Genomic DNA, 14,898 nt, shown 5'->3' with positions numbered 1-14,898 from the left:
CAGTTTAATTAATGTTGGAAAATGTTTTTCTTTCTAATCACTAACCCAGAGAAGAAAATGTCATATAATAATATTGATAGCAGTTTTTGTATGATAGTCTTTATTTAGTATGCCAGTCGACAGAGCTTTGAAATATAAATTCTCAGAGTACTGGGAATTAAGGAAATGTCCTTATTTAAATAAGGACCAAAGCTTAAAAAAAAAAACAACCAAAAAAAAAAACCCAAGATTTTTATTTTATTTATCACTCGACTATTTGATTGAGATTTAACTATTATTCTTAGTTAATGAGTTTTTAGTGTTGAATTTATGGTCACATTTCTCATTGTGAACATAGATCCTGAATTTTTATATTATTAGGTAATATAAGGTAGCATAGTTACAAGTGTTAAAAAGCTATAGCAAATTAATTTAAAGTATTCTTAAATGAACTTAAATTTTAATCGCTTTTCATATATACTTAAGACACTTTCAAAATAAGGATTTTATGACTTAATGTCTTATTACATTTCAGAGAATTAAAGACTAATCCCATTTTACAATATTCATTTTAAATGGTATGCTTGAGATTTATGAACTGTGAGATTTTGTGCATATCTTTCCAATCCCAATTAATCAGTATGGCTTTTAAAACTGGAAAAGATTCTTTGACATTCTGAGTCCTATTTTAAGATCCTTAGCCAGTTCAGCTTATACAAAAAAAATCACTCCAAAGGAATACTAACATCATAGTATTTCTGTTGTGTTTGTTTTCACATTCTATGCTTTTAAAAATGTTTTCACTAAAAAAATAAATAAATAAATAAATAAATAAATAAATAAATAAAAATGTTTTCACTTTATTATATTTTTAGATGTTTATTTTTGAGAGACAGCCTGTGCATGTGCGTGGGGGCGGGGGGGATGGGGGATGGGGAGTGGGTGGGAGGGGCAGAGAGAGAGAGGGAACCGATGATCCGAAGCAGGCTCTGCACTGACAGTAGGAAGCCCTATATAGGCCTCCAACTCACAAACCAGGGCTCCAACTCACAGACCGTGAGATCATGACCTGAGCCGAAGTTGGACACAAAACTGACCAAGCCACCCAGACACTCATGTTTTCACTTTATTTTTATATTCAAACATATAAGGTATGTAATTAGTTTTTAAGGGTGAATATATGATGAAATATTTTAGTTATAGGCAGTAAGATTCAGTTGATGCAGGAATCTCAGTTGTTTGTTTCCCCCCAACCCGGCCTGTGCTCCCATTAATAGTGTCCTGAGCTTGTAACCTTATATTTATTGCTTATTTATTGTATTGTTTCTTTCCTCATCTAAACCTCCCTTACCCCCAACTCCTTGAGGACAAGTTTCTAGATCAACTTTGAATCTTCAGGATGTGACACACAGCAGATGCTCATAAATTTTTTAAATAAATGAATTGATTGGGAGATATGAGGGACCTATCTTTGGGTCCTCTATAGCCACGAAACAAAATTTTAAACTCTGGGGTACTGTGTAATGGTTTTCCAGAACCTGTATGTCTCCGGAGAGATTGATTGATTGATTGATTGATTGGTTTTTATTGGCTCATGTAATTGTGGGGGCTGACAAGTCTGAAATCTGCAGAGCAGGCCAGCAAGTTGTACACCCAGGGAAGTGTTGATGTTGCAGCTCAAGTCTGAAGATAGTCTATAGGCAGAATTACCTCTTCCTTAGGGACCTGTCTGTTTTCCTTTAATGCCTTCAACTGGTTGGATGAGGCCCACCTATATTAGGGAGGATAAAGTCTACTGATTTAAATGTTAATTCATCTTCAACAAAACCCAGAGTCAGATGTCTATAAGATGTCTATAAGGGAAAAAGAAAGAAGAAATACTGCAAAAAGTGAATGGAGTTTAAGAGACATATATCCCAATTCTGTGGACTTCATTTGGATCCTGATTAAATCAAACCAGTTATAAAAAGATGGACTTTTTTTGTTTGTTAGACAAACAGAAAAAAATTTAAAATGGAGTAGGTATTAGATGATAGGAAAAAATTATAATTTTAATGGAAATGACAGTGATATTATTCCATTTTAAAAATTACTCTCTGTATGGACTGAAGTCTTCATGTGTCATATGAGTAGGATGTCTGTGATTGCTTTAAAATACTCTGAAAAGATGCTCAACATCACTCATCATCAAGGAAATACAAATCAAAACTGTGATGAGATACCACCTCACACTTGTCAGAATGGCTAAAATTAACAACAAAGGAAACAACAGATATTGGGGAGGATGCAGAGAAAGGGGAACCCTCTTACACTGTTGGTGGGAATGCAAACTGGTGCGGCCACTCTGGAAGGAGGTTCCACAGAAAGCTAAAAATAGAACCACTCCACAACTCAGCAACTGCACTACTAGGTATTTACGCAAAGGATACAAAAATACTGATTCGACAGAGCTCATGCACCCTGATGTTTATAGCAGTGCTATCAACAATAGCCCAATTATGGAAAGAGCACAAATGTCCATCGACTGGTGAATGGATAAAGAAGATGTAACATGTATATACAATGGAATATTACTCAACCATCAAAAAGCATGGAATCTTGCCATTTGCAATGACGTGGATGAAGTTATAATGTATTATGCCAAGCAAAATAAGTCAGGCAGAGAAAGACGAACACCATATTTCAGTCATATGTGGAATTTAAGAAACAAAACAGTTGAACGTAGGGGAAGGGGAAAAAAAGAGAAGGAGACAAACCATAAGAGACTCTTAATGATAGAGAACAATGATAGAGAACAGGGTTGATGGAGGGATGGGCGTGGGGAGTGGGTTAAATAGGTAATGGGGTTAAAGGAGGGCACTTCTACGTTGAGCACTGGATGTTCTAGGTAAGTGATAAACCGCTAAATGCTACTCCTGAAACCAATATTACACTATATATTAACTAACTAGAATTTAAATAAATTTTGGAAAAAAAGTGAAAAGACAACCAAAAAGAGTGGGGGAAAAGTTACAAGTCATATAGCTGATGAGGGATTTGTATCTAGAATATGTAAGAGGAAAAAAATTACAAAATGATGCATGTATGATACTACTTACATTCTAAAGTATGCACTTCAAAACAGACAAGCTTCATCTAGTTTTCAAGAATAGGGATAAACAGGGGTGCCTGGGTGGCTCAGTCAGTTAAGCGTCCCACTCTTGATTTTGGGTTAGATCATGATCTCATGGTCGTGGGATGGAGCCCCGTGTTGGACTCCTTGCTGGGCATGGGGCCTGCTTAAGATTCTCTCTCTCCCTCTCCTGCTTGCATACACACTCTCTCTCAATTCTCTCTAAAAACAAACAAAAAATTAAAGAATAAGGATAGACAAGAAGTGTTGATTTTTAAATAAATCAGTAAATAAAATTTTCCTTAGACTTACTCCATTGGCATACAAGTAATTAAAGTGTAACGTTCAATGAATTTTAAAAAGTAAAAATAAAATACTCTTATCTTTATCCCATGCCTAAAGTAGATGAAACAAGATCAGCAGAACATTAATAAGTGCTAAAGCTGGGTAATGGGCATATAGGGATTCATTGAATTATTCTATTTCTAGATACAAAAGTTTCCATAAGATAAAGGTTTTGGGTTTTTTGGTTTTTTGGGTTTTTTTTAAATGAGTTAAAACATATTAAGAACAGAGCTTGAGGGTTGCCTGAGTGGCTCAGTTGGTTAAGTGTCTGACATCGGCTCAGGTCATGATCTTGTGGTTCATGAGTTCTAGCCCCGTGTCAGGCTCTGTGTTGACTGCTTGGAGCCTGGAGCCTGCTTCAGATTCTGTGTCTTCCTTTTCTTTGCCCCTCGCCTGTTCACGCTTTGTCTCTGTCTCTTTCTCTCTCAAAAATAAGTAAACATTTAAAAATTCTAATAGAACAGAGCTTGTCACATAGTAAAAGAAATGTTAATTCATCTAAAAAATACCTTCATAACAACATGTAGATTGATGTTTGACCATATATCTGGGTACTGTGTGGCTTAGCCAAGTTGACTTGTAAAATTAACCATCAGAGGTAGCAAGTAAGTGGTTAATTTCAGTGGGAAAAAAGATTTCTTGGCATTTTCCTAAATGAAATCAGCTATGAAGAAATTGAAATTAGTATAAGGAATATTAATAAATTAAAAAAGAAACATGCAAGGGTGGCTATGACCAGAATATATTTGTATCAGAATCTTATTTAAGTGCAACAGAGGAAAAAAATTAAGGCATATGAATAAGTATTACATACTATATAAAATGGAAATTTTTCAGGGAATAGTGATCAGAATGGGGTAAATTTGGGAAAGTATTTTTAAAGAATATGCATTTTGATCAAATTTTGAAAATTGCATACATGCTATGTACACATGTATGGAGTTGGGGGGTAGTTCCAATGAGTAGAATACCAAAGGCCTTTTGAGAGGCTTGGGTAGGGAAAGGAGGGGAATAACTGAGAGAGGGCCTTGAATATACATTTGACATCTGTTAAGCTGTGCAGTTAGAACAACAACAACAGGGGTGCCTGGGTGGCTCAGTTGGTTAAGCACCCTACTTTGGCTCAGGTCATGATCTCGCAGTTTGTGAGTTCAAGCCCCGCGTCTCGCTCTGTGCTGACAGCTTGCTCAGAGCCTGGAGGCTGCTCCGGATTCTGTCTCCCTTTCTCTCTGCCCCTCCCCTGCTCACGCTCCGTCTCTGTCTCTCAAAAATAAATAAAATTAAAAAAAAAAAAAAACAGAACAACAACAACAATAGCAACAATTAACAAACATCTGAGTTAATTAGGAGGGAGGTGATTAAATAAAAACATTTCTTGCAGATACCGTTCTGCGTGTATAATGGGCTAGAGTGGTTTCTAAGCCCCAAGCACAGGAGAGGACAACCTGGTCAAAGATTTATAGAGAATCCAGGTCTCTTGGAGGTTGCTGTAGAACTTTCTGATTTCGTGTTGCAGGTAAAGATGAGAGAGGATATACTAATTTTGCCTGAACTGGCCATCTGGCACTCTAAGAATAATGTTGTTAATTTCATCAGTGATGTGGAAATACAGAAAGCAGCAGGTAGAATATGATGAGTAATGTACACACGTGACTCAGTAGATACTCCATGAGGTAAAACTTGCGATATTATTTTATTCTACTCTGAGGCATAACATAGAGTACCTTATTTTAAGGAATTTTATCCTATTTGGTAAGTCCAGCATGATGGTTATAAAATTTATAGTATAAAACTTAATATTTGAAGATATCAGACATATCAAATTACTGGTAAATCAGCTCTATCAAATTTGTCATTAGTACCTGCTGTGGCAAAGACCATGAAAACTGCTGAAGTTCAGAGTGGGAGGGTATTTACAACTATTTTCTGGGAAGAATTTATGAAGGATGTACGATTTAAGCTCTCATAAAATAGGATTTGAAACATTTTACATAGTGGGGCAAATGGGGCAAGTGGAAAGCCCTCCAAGTTGGAGGCTTAGCTATGGCCAAAATGTACTACATGTTTTATTTAAAATATTTTTTTTTAATGTTTATTTTTCAGAGACAGAGAGAGAGAGAAAACGAACATGAGTGGGGAAGGGGCAGAGAGCGTGATGGAGAAAGAATCTGAAACAGGCTCCAGGCTCTAAGCTGTCAGCACCCAGCCCCCTAGGTGCCCCTGTACTACGTGTTTTAAAAAAAAGCTTTGTTAATTCGGATTATCTTATAATTTGTACATAGCCCTTTACCTGCTTATTGTGTCTAGTTAGTCATTTTTATGCCTCAGCCTTTAGTCCTGCTATTTATTTTTACACTGGAGCCCTGGTGACCTGAAGCTGTAGCTTCAGTTAGTTGTATTTACCTTTTTTTCTCTCACTCCGCATTCTGTCAGTCTCAAAAAAAATCCATGAGAGTATTGGTCACTTCTTGAAAGTGACACTGAGATGTTGTTCTTTATTTTGTCTTCCCACTGTGTATGCCTTTGTTTTTATTTCTTTGCTTTTTACCCATAGTCCTAACAGCAGGGATGTTCCTTGGTCCAGAGCCTCATATTCCTACCATTGTCATTGTAATTTGGCCCTACCTCTTCTTGCTTGCTTTCCAGATAGAAGCTGTTTTCAATGATGGTATTTCTTCCTGTTAACTTCTCAGGCCCTATTCTGATTTCTGTTCTCTAGACCTTATTGCCTCTTACTTATTTCTCCCATGGCAAATTTCTTCTTTGGATTGTGTTTATAGCAATTTTTATGATATGCACAGAAGTTGAATTACTGAAATAAAACCACTTATTTTCTGTACCTCAGTTGGTATTCTTTACCTCAGTTTTCATCAAGTCAACTGGATTTTTTCCCAAAGTAGTCTGTATCTTCAAGGTTTCAGTACCTTTGATCATTTTGCAATAAAAAATAGTGGGTATTGTTAAGGCTTCTCACTTACAAAGTTACTGGAGAATGGAATATTTAAAATATCCATGCAGGTTGCATGGATAACTTTCCGTAATTCCATAGCACCAATATTATTTAAAAAATAATATTGGATATTTATAATCAGCCAGTGAAGCTACATTTTTAATAATGCTGGGAGAAAAGGATTTAATAGCTTCTGAACATCTTAATCCTGCTCCTTTCCCTGACGATTTTATTAATTGGGATTCTTCTGGAGACTGTTCTTTGGAAAACAACTCCTAACCTTCTTCCCACCTTTACCCGAGAGGTCAGAATACAAGTATTCCTTTCTTTGCACGTACTCTAATCTTGGTTAGAATTATTATGTCTCCCACCCCCCCCCCCCCACTTTAATTGTTCCCTGTTACTACTTCTGTGGTTTCAAAAAATACTCACTCTAATTAAAATTAAGGAAGAGCACTGAGACTTGAATGTAGCTTTCAGTTGTTATATTAAGTACAATTTGCTAAATGGTCATGTGATTGGGGAAGAATTGGAGCAAGTGATTGGATGGTCAACCGGTAAACTCTTTTTTAACAAGTGCTAAATTCTTTTCAATATTTAATAACTAATATTTTCTTCGGTAGTAGTTCTCTAGGTAATCAAGACAGTATATTTTAGTTAATAAATAAGAACATAAGTAGGGCTATTGGAAATATTTATATTAAGTTATTCTCAATAAAATACTCTTCTAGAACCTCCTTAATCCATTTAATAAAAAATTATTGTCCTTCATTAAAAAGTACGTTAATATGAACCAAGCAGTAGTATGTATACCCAGCCTAAGAGATAGAATTTTACCAATACAATGGAAACTCCCTTTGTCAGCTTGTTTCAACTCATCCCTCTTCCTGTCTCCCTCTAAGTATAAACACTATACTGAGTTTTGTGACTGTTATTTTTTAATTAAAAAAATTTCTTTTTAATGTTTGTTTATTTTTGAGAGGGAGAGACAGAGCGTGAGTGGGGGAGGAGCAGAGAGGGAGACACAGAATCCAAAGCAGGCTCCAGGCTCCGAGCTATCAGCACAGAGACCAATGTGGGGCTCGAACCCACGAACCGAGAGATCATGACCTGAGCCAAAGTCAGACGCTTAACCAACTGAGCCACCCAGGCACCCCTGTTATTTTTTAATTTAAAAAAAATAAAATTTACTGTATATATATCTATGCCTAGACAGAATAGTTGATTTATTTATTTATTTTCAAACTTTATAAAAAGTGGTATATTGTATGTTTCTTCTTAAGATCTTTTAAGTGTCTAGGATACATTGCTCTGTGGGACATTTATTTTTGTGGCTAGTTGTGGATATATGACGATTTGTTCTAGTGGTGATTGACACGCTTGCTTTTGTTTTTCCTATCATGAATAATACTGCGATGAGTATTCTTACACATGTCTTGTGGTCTACATGTGCTAAAGCATCTCTACCTAGGAGTAGAATTGCTGGGCCGTAGGGTATGTGCATCTTCAATTTCAGATACTGCTAAGTTATTTTCCAATTTGGTTTGTGGCACAGAGTGTCTAGATGTACACTAAAACTTTCCTCTTCTTCCTGGGCACAGATTAGGTAGTATTTTCCACCTTTTTTTCTGCATTAGGATTGTCCATTTAAATGAGTTCTAGTCTGTAGAGTTGGAGTAGAAGTAATGTATGCCTCTCTTAGCCTTGGCGTACAGAAATCTGCCACATGCCATCATCCAGTTTCTCTTTTCCCATCATCTGGCCGAGTTTTGTTTCTCTCATACCAATTCTTTCATCTTTTTCTCCCTGTTATATATATTGTGCTGGACATACCTGTACAGGTGGAATAGAGATGTAGTGGTCAATAACCATCCTTGTCTTGTTTCTAATTTTAAAGTGAATGCTTCAAGTATTTCACAGTTGTCTACAGTATTTTCTATGTTCCCTAGATACCCTTTATAAAGTAATGTGGTTCTCTTTAAGATTTTTCTAAAAATGTTATTAGGAGTGTTGAATTTCATCAAATGTTTTACCAGTAACTATGGAAAAGTTCATTTGAGTTTTCTCCTTTGCTCTGTTAATTTTGTGAATAATATTTAGATCTTTGTAGTGCTAAATCATACTTACATTCCTAGTATAAACTCATATGGATTAATCTTTTATCACTGCATTCAGTTTGCTAATGTAAGTATCTTTCACTCTCTGTATTTTTTTAGATACTTAGTTTGGGTAGTGAGGGATACTGGGTTAAATGACTGTTTCAGAGATTCCCTAACTTTCCCAGTTCATTGTGCCCTTATACCAAAGAAATACCTTACAAGTATACTTATTAAGCGGTTAGGTATAAACAAATTTGTATTTATGTCTTAGTAATTTAGTAGCTGTTTGAAAAAATACATACATGAATTCAAAGAAAAAGTTATATTTTCATTTTATTTTTAAATAACCACAAATACAGTTGACCCTTGTACAATGCAGGGGTTAGGAGCACCAACCCTCTGCATAGTCAGAAATCCTGTATAACTTTTCACGCCCCCCCCTCCCCCCGCCCGCCACCAAACTTAAGTACTAATAGCCTACTATTGACTGGAAGCCTTACTGATAATTTGATTGACACACATTTTGTATTGTATTTTTACAGTAAAGTGAGCTAGAGAAAAAATGTTATTAAGAAAATTATAAGGAAAAGAAAATATAGTATTATACAGTATTTATTTTTTAAAAAATCCAATATAAGTGGCCCGGCACAGTTCAAACCATGTTGTTCAAGAGTCAACTGTACTTATTAATGGGATATGTGCATCTGAAGTATTGCATAACTTCTCAAATCTTGGAATCAGATTGGGCACTGCCACACTCATTTCCTATTCCATGTTGATTTTCACACGGTGATTGCTTTTTATCACAGCAACTACCATAAACTCAGCTTCACCAAGAGGTCATCAAAAGGAATGCAGTGTAATTTACTGTTGAAACCGTGAAAGAATGCGTGTGATGTCTGACAGATATTGTATGTTGCTGTTTCCTTTCAAATTGAAAACGCCCCTTGGCACCCCTGGTGAATTCACTGTGGTACCTCAGGATGACTTGGAACATAGTTTGGGAACCACAGAATTAGTTAGGTCGTGAGTTTTGGAGAATGAATAGTGACAATGTGGACTTTGAAGGATACTACATTTTCCCCCCATTTGATATATTTTATAAAATATTAAGGTGAGTTGGAATAACAAAGGATATCAGCCCTGCCTTTAATAAAATGTGATGTATGAATTCATTTTCTGTGTTGAGGTTCCGATTGTGAGGGATGCCTGTATTTTATTTAGAGTTTTCACTTGTGTTCAAGAGTAAGCTTGACATATTTCCTTTACTAATACTGTTTGGTTTAGGTATTAAGGTTGTACTGGCTTCATAGAATGAGTTGGGGAATATTTCTGCTCTCTGGCAACCTTTTTGGTAAAACTCAACTGCCTTGTGAGAAGATTAAAAAAAAATATTTTTAATGTGTATTTTTGAGAGAGAGAGAGAGAGTGTGTGTGTGTGTGTGTGTGTGTGTGTGTGTGTGTGTGTGTGTGAGCGCAGGGTGGGGGTGGGGATGTAGAGAGAGGGAGACACAGAATCCGAAGCAGGCTCCAGGCTCTGAGCTGTTAGCACAGAACGTGATGCAGGGGACTTGAACTCATGACCCATGAGATCGTGACCTAAGCCAAAGTCAGATGTTTAACTGACCAAGCCGCCCAGGCTCCCCTTTGTGAGAAGTTTTTTTTTAAAAAATTGTTACGATTGAATTTTGTTTTTTTTTTATTTGCTTGTCTGTATTATTTTCTATAATGCCATACCATATACCTTTAAGACCAAGCAATCTTAAATCAAGACACAAAGAAAATTTGTGTATGGAGTTAATTCTAAGTAGTTAGATCACTCAGTCCTCAAATCTTGTACTTTTTTTTAATGTTTATTTATTTTTGAGAGAGAGAGAGCATGCACACACAAGCAGGGAAGGAGCAGAGAGAGTGAGACAGAGGATCCGAAGCGGGCTCTGGGATGACAGCAGAGATCCCCATGTGGGATTTGAACTTACGAACTTCAAGATCATGACCTGAGCCAGAGTTGGCACTGATCAAGCCACCCAGGCACCCCCTCAAAATCTTGTACTTTTAAACAAAACTGACTGACCTATGGTTTGGGAGAAGATTTTAAACTATTGATTTAGTCTCTTTGATAGCAGTAGGATTATTAAGTCTTTCCATATCTTCCTGGGTTAGTCTTTAAAAAAAAAAGGCAAGAAAAACTATTTTTGAATAATTTTAGATTTATAGAAAAGTTACAAAAATAGTATATTGAGTTCTAGTATGCCCCTTAACTACCCCACCCTGTTATTAATGTCTTATATTACCATGATTTGTAATTTGTCAGAACTAAGACACTGATATTGACTAATTAAACTTCAGACTTTATTTGGATTTGAGTAGTTTTTTTTCATTGAAATCCTCTCTCTGTCCTGTGTCCAACCCAGAGTTATCTCATTGTATTTGGTTGTCATGTCTCTCCAATCTCCTCTAGTTTATGACACTTTCTTAGTTTTAATGTGTTTTTATGACCTTGACTCTTGAGGTATGCTGACCAGCTGTGCTACAGAATCTCTCCCTATCTGGGTTTGTCTCATGTTTTTCTCATGATCAGACTAAGGTGATGAGAAGAATACCACAGAGGGGAAGTGCCGTTCTCATCACATCATTTCAGGGAGTATATGATATCCATGGCATCACTGATGATGTTAAATTAACCTCCATTGGGGCGCCTGGGTGGCTCAGTCCGTTGAGCGTCCGACTTCGGCTCAGGTCATGATCTCGCGGTCCGTGAGTTCGAGCCCCGCGTCGGGCTCTGTGCTGACAGCTCAGAGCCTGGAGCCTGTTTCAGATTCTGTGTCTCCCTCTCTCTCTGACCCTCCCCTGTTCATGCTCTGTCTCTCTCTGTCTCAAAAATAAATAAACGTTAAAAAAAATTAAAAAAAAATTAACTTCCATCACACGACTAAGGTGGTGTTGCCAGGTTTTTCCACTGTGAAGTCATTACTCTTCTCTTTCCCTACTTTAATTCTTTGGGAACCGAGTTCCTGAGTCCCTAAGACTGGAAAGTAAGCTCCACCTCCTAGAGGGAGGAGTGGCTGGATGTATTTTTTGGAATTCTTCTGTAAGAAAGATTTGTCCCTTCTTCCTCATTTATTTGCTTATTTATTCAGTCATATGTTTATATCAGAGTGTTCTAGGTTTGTTTTCATGGGTTTTATGTTTTAAGAATTTACCTAGTTCATTTAAGTTTTCAAATCTATTCGTAGAAGGGTTTTTGTAATATCATCCTATTTCTTTGATCTTTGCTTTACTTATAGTTAGGTTCTCCTTCTCATTTTTAATAATTAACTTGTATCTTCTTTTTCTTGACCCAATCAAGGGTATTGTGTTACTCATTTCAAAGAACCAACTTTTGATTTTATCATTCTCTTTATTGTGTTTGTTTTCCACTTCATTGCTTTTATATTTCTTTTTATCTTTTTTAAGATGAGGTTATTTTTTAGTTAGACATTTAACTCATTAATTTTTAGCCATTCTTCTTTCCTAATGAAAGCATTTATAGGAATACATTCTCCTGTGAGTATTGCTTTTGCAGCATTGTATAGTTTTGAAGTGTAGTATTTTCATTATTGTTTCAGTCTTATTTAAAATTTTTTTTCTGTTAAAAATTAATTTTTTTCAGTTATTTCTTGAATTGTGAATTATTTAGAGATGTAGTTTTAAATTTCCAAACTCTTGGCAGTTTTGTGTTTAGTTTCTTTCTGACTTCTCTTTCATGTATTGTGATCAGAGACTATAGTCTTTCTGGTGGTAGTGATTATTCCAGTCTCTCCTCTGTGTTTCTTAACCTCTCTTGCACATTTTCATTTCTGGTGACCTTGTGGGCCACTGTAAGTTTGTCATCGTTGTCTTACTGTTCACTTAGTTTTAGTTTTTATTTAACTCTTTCATTGTGATTTTACTCAGACTGTTTTTCAGTTCTAGCACTTTTAGTTGGTTCTCTTTCAGATTTGCCGGTTCATTTTTTAATACCCTCCTGAACCTTATTAGTGTTTTCAATTTGCTTTTCTCTTTCTTTTGTGTATTAGATATATTTAATGTTCTATATTTGATAATTCTAATATCTGAAATTTTGTAGGAAATTTTTACAATTTAACATTTTTTCACTGACTTTGTAATAGTGCCTTGTTTACTTGTGTGTTTTGTGATTTTCTTTTTGAATTTTGAACTCCTTTTCTTTGGAATCCTGTGTAATGATGGGAATTATTTTTGGTTTGGGTTCAGGATACATTTTTCTAGACAGGGTTTTCATTTACTTCTATGTGCTTGGAGGTGGGGGCGGGAGGGTTAGTCTGTGAACCTGGATTTGAACATAAAATTCTCACTCTTGGTTTTTAGGAAGATCCACATCGTGTAGATGATTCAGGCATCAGATTCTTATGATTTTTTTGCCAAAGCAAAGAGGTAAATTTTCCTTGATGTTTGCCTTTGAGGTGTTTTTGATGTTTGAATTCATCTTTTTCCTGGGTTATTGTACTTCTTGGGCCCTGACTCTGTCTGATGGTCTCTGACACTTCAGGAGGCCTAAGCATTTTTCCTCGGTCCCTCCACTCCTAGGTTATGCACCCTGACATCTGGCAGCTTTGCTGCTTGCTTTTCTTTTTTCTTAATTTATTTCCATTCTTGGTGTTAGTGATTTTCCCTTGTATTCTTTATGGGATATCCAGCATCGAAAAGGATAATTTTTATATTTTATTGAGCAGTTTTAGATGCTATATCGCAGAAGTGTTTTAAGACTTGTAGTCTAGCATATTTCAGGGAATGGAAATCCTGTTGGAAATTTTTCAAAAGGATAGTTTCTAGAGACCAGTCCAGACCCATAGATTAGAATCTGCAGAATGCAGGTCTAGGGTACTTTTAAAATTTCTTAGATAATTTTGATGCTCTATAAGGTTTGAGAACCACTGACATAGAAAAATTTAACAACTTTTTTTTGTAAGCTTAAACAATTAAGTATTAATAGCTAATGTTTATTGAAGATAAGTTACCATACATAGTAGGCATGAGATAATCCTAGTTATTAGTAGTATTATTATGTACTGGGCTCTATTCTAACCCCTTCACATATGTAGCAATCTATCCCTCACAACACTATAGCTACAACAACGATCCTCGTGATATTTTTTATTATTTTTTTTTTCATGTTTACTTATTTATTTTGAAAGCGAGTGCATGCACACAAGCGGGGAAGGGCAGAGAGAGAGGGAGAGAGAATCCCAAGCTACAGGGTTTGAACCCATGAAACGTGAAATCATGAACTGAGCTGAAACCAAGAGTCAGTCTCTTAACTGACTGAGCCACCCAGGTACACCAAACTGTCCTTATTTTATAAATGAGAAATTGAAGCACAGAGAAATTAAATAACTTACCCAAGATTACACAGCTAGCAAGTAGCACAATGACATTTTAATCCAGATAGTTAATATAATTCCAGGTAAGCTTAACCCATCATCTTTATAGTCTTGATTCCCAGAGGTAATCTAATATTGAAGAATATAGCCAGAAAAATATATTTGAATTATTATATATTCATGTAGCTTCAGTATAGGTATAGGGGAGCAGAATAGTATAGTAGAAACAGCTTTAAGTTACAGTGAGGCAGACAGGCATGAATCTTTCCTCAACTGCTTACTGTATAGTGATGAGAAAGCAGTTTATCTTTTCTGAGCTTTTACTTTTATTATTGGTAAAGGAGGATAATTATCTTTACTGCACAGAGATTTTGAAGAAATAAATAAAACCTATAACATGTTGCTTAACCATACACAAAATGGAAAGTATCAGGATTCATGGTATCCCCTAAGAAAATTATGTTGACTGCCATACAGGAGATTGTAGTAAACCTTAGTCTAGGATGATGTTAGGAGAGGCAGTTGACGGCACTGGTTGATGGGGCTGCTGGGGGCCGTGCTGTCTCTCTTGAGAATATACTTGGTGCCAGGTGCTGCCCTAGGCTCTGGAGATACAGAAGTGATAAAGACATAGCCTTCCTGCTCTCAAGGAGCTGACACTCTGCTTGCAGGGATCCAGACAGATATGTAGGCAAATAATTTGCTAGACGCTGCCGTGGGTAAGTGTAACTTGTTATGGAGACACAGAGGAGGGTTATTCAAGCAAACTGTAGTGGATGAGGAATGACTTTCTAGAGGTAGGATGATGATGCAAGGGATTAGTGTCATAAATCCAGACAGGCAAAGCAAAGGCTAGTAAAAAATTGTCATTGCCACAAAGGTGTCCCATTCACTAATGAAATATGTCCCCAACATTAATGAAAATATCAGAGATGCTAGGAAAATATGCTTTTATCAGGTCAATGTTAAAATATTAAGAGCCTAGTTTTAGGTTTAGGTTTTACTAAAGCAGTTTTTAAAAGTAAAATTAAA

General features: G+C 36.1%; 1 protein-coding gene across 18 annotated transcripts in view; it reads left to right on the top strand.

The window, feature by feature from the left end:
* The window catches only part of NCOA1 (nuclear receptor coactivator 1), a 220,766-nt gene that overhangs the window by 77,812 nt on the left and 128,056 nt on the right, over positions 1-14,898 (top strand). Inside the window, exon 1 of one of the 18 annotated variants that reach the window (XM_042982375.1) lies at positions 12,898-12,919. The exons of the other annotated variants lie outside the window; for them this stretch is intronic. The gene's annotated coding sequence lies outside the window, so the exon portion shown is untranslated. Of the gene's footprint in view, positions 1-12,897; positions 12,920-14,898 lie in introns of those variants that run through there. 18 annotated transcript variants of the gene reach the window in all.

This window comes from Panthera tigris, chromosome A3, assembly GCF_018350195.1.
Source record: "Panthera tigris isolate Pti1 chromosome A3, P.tigris_Pti1_mat1.1, whole genome shotgun sequence".
Lineage (NCBI taxonomy): Eukaryota > Metazoa > Chordata > Mammalia > Carnivora > Felidae > Panthera > Panthera tigris.
This window is presented reverse-complemented; position numbering and strand designations above follow the sequence as displayed.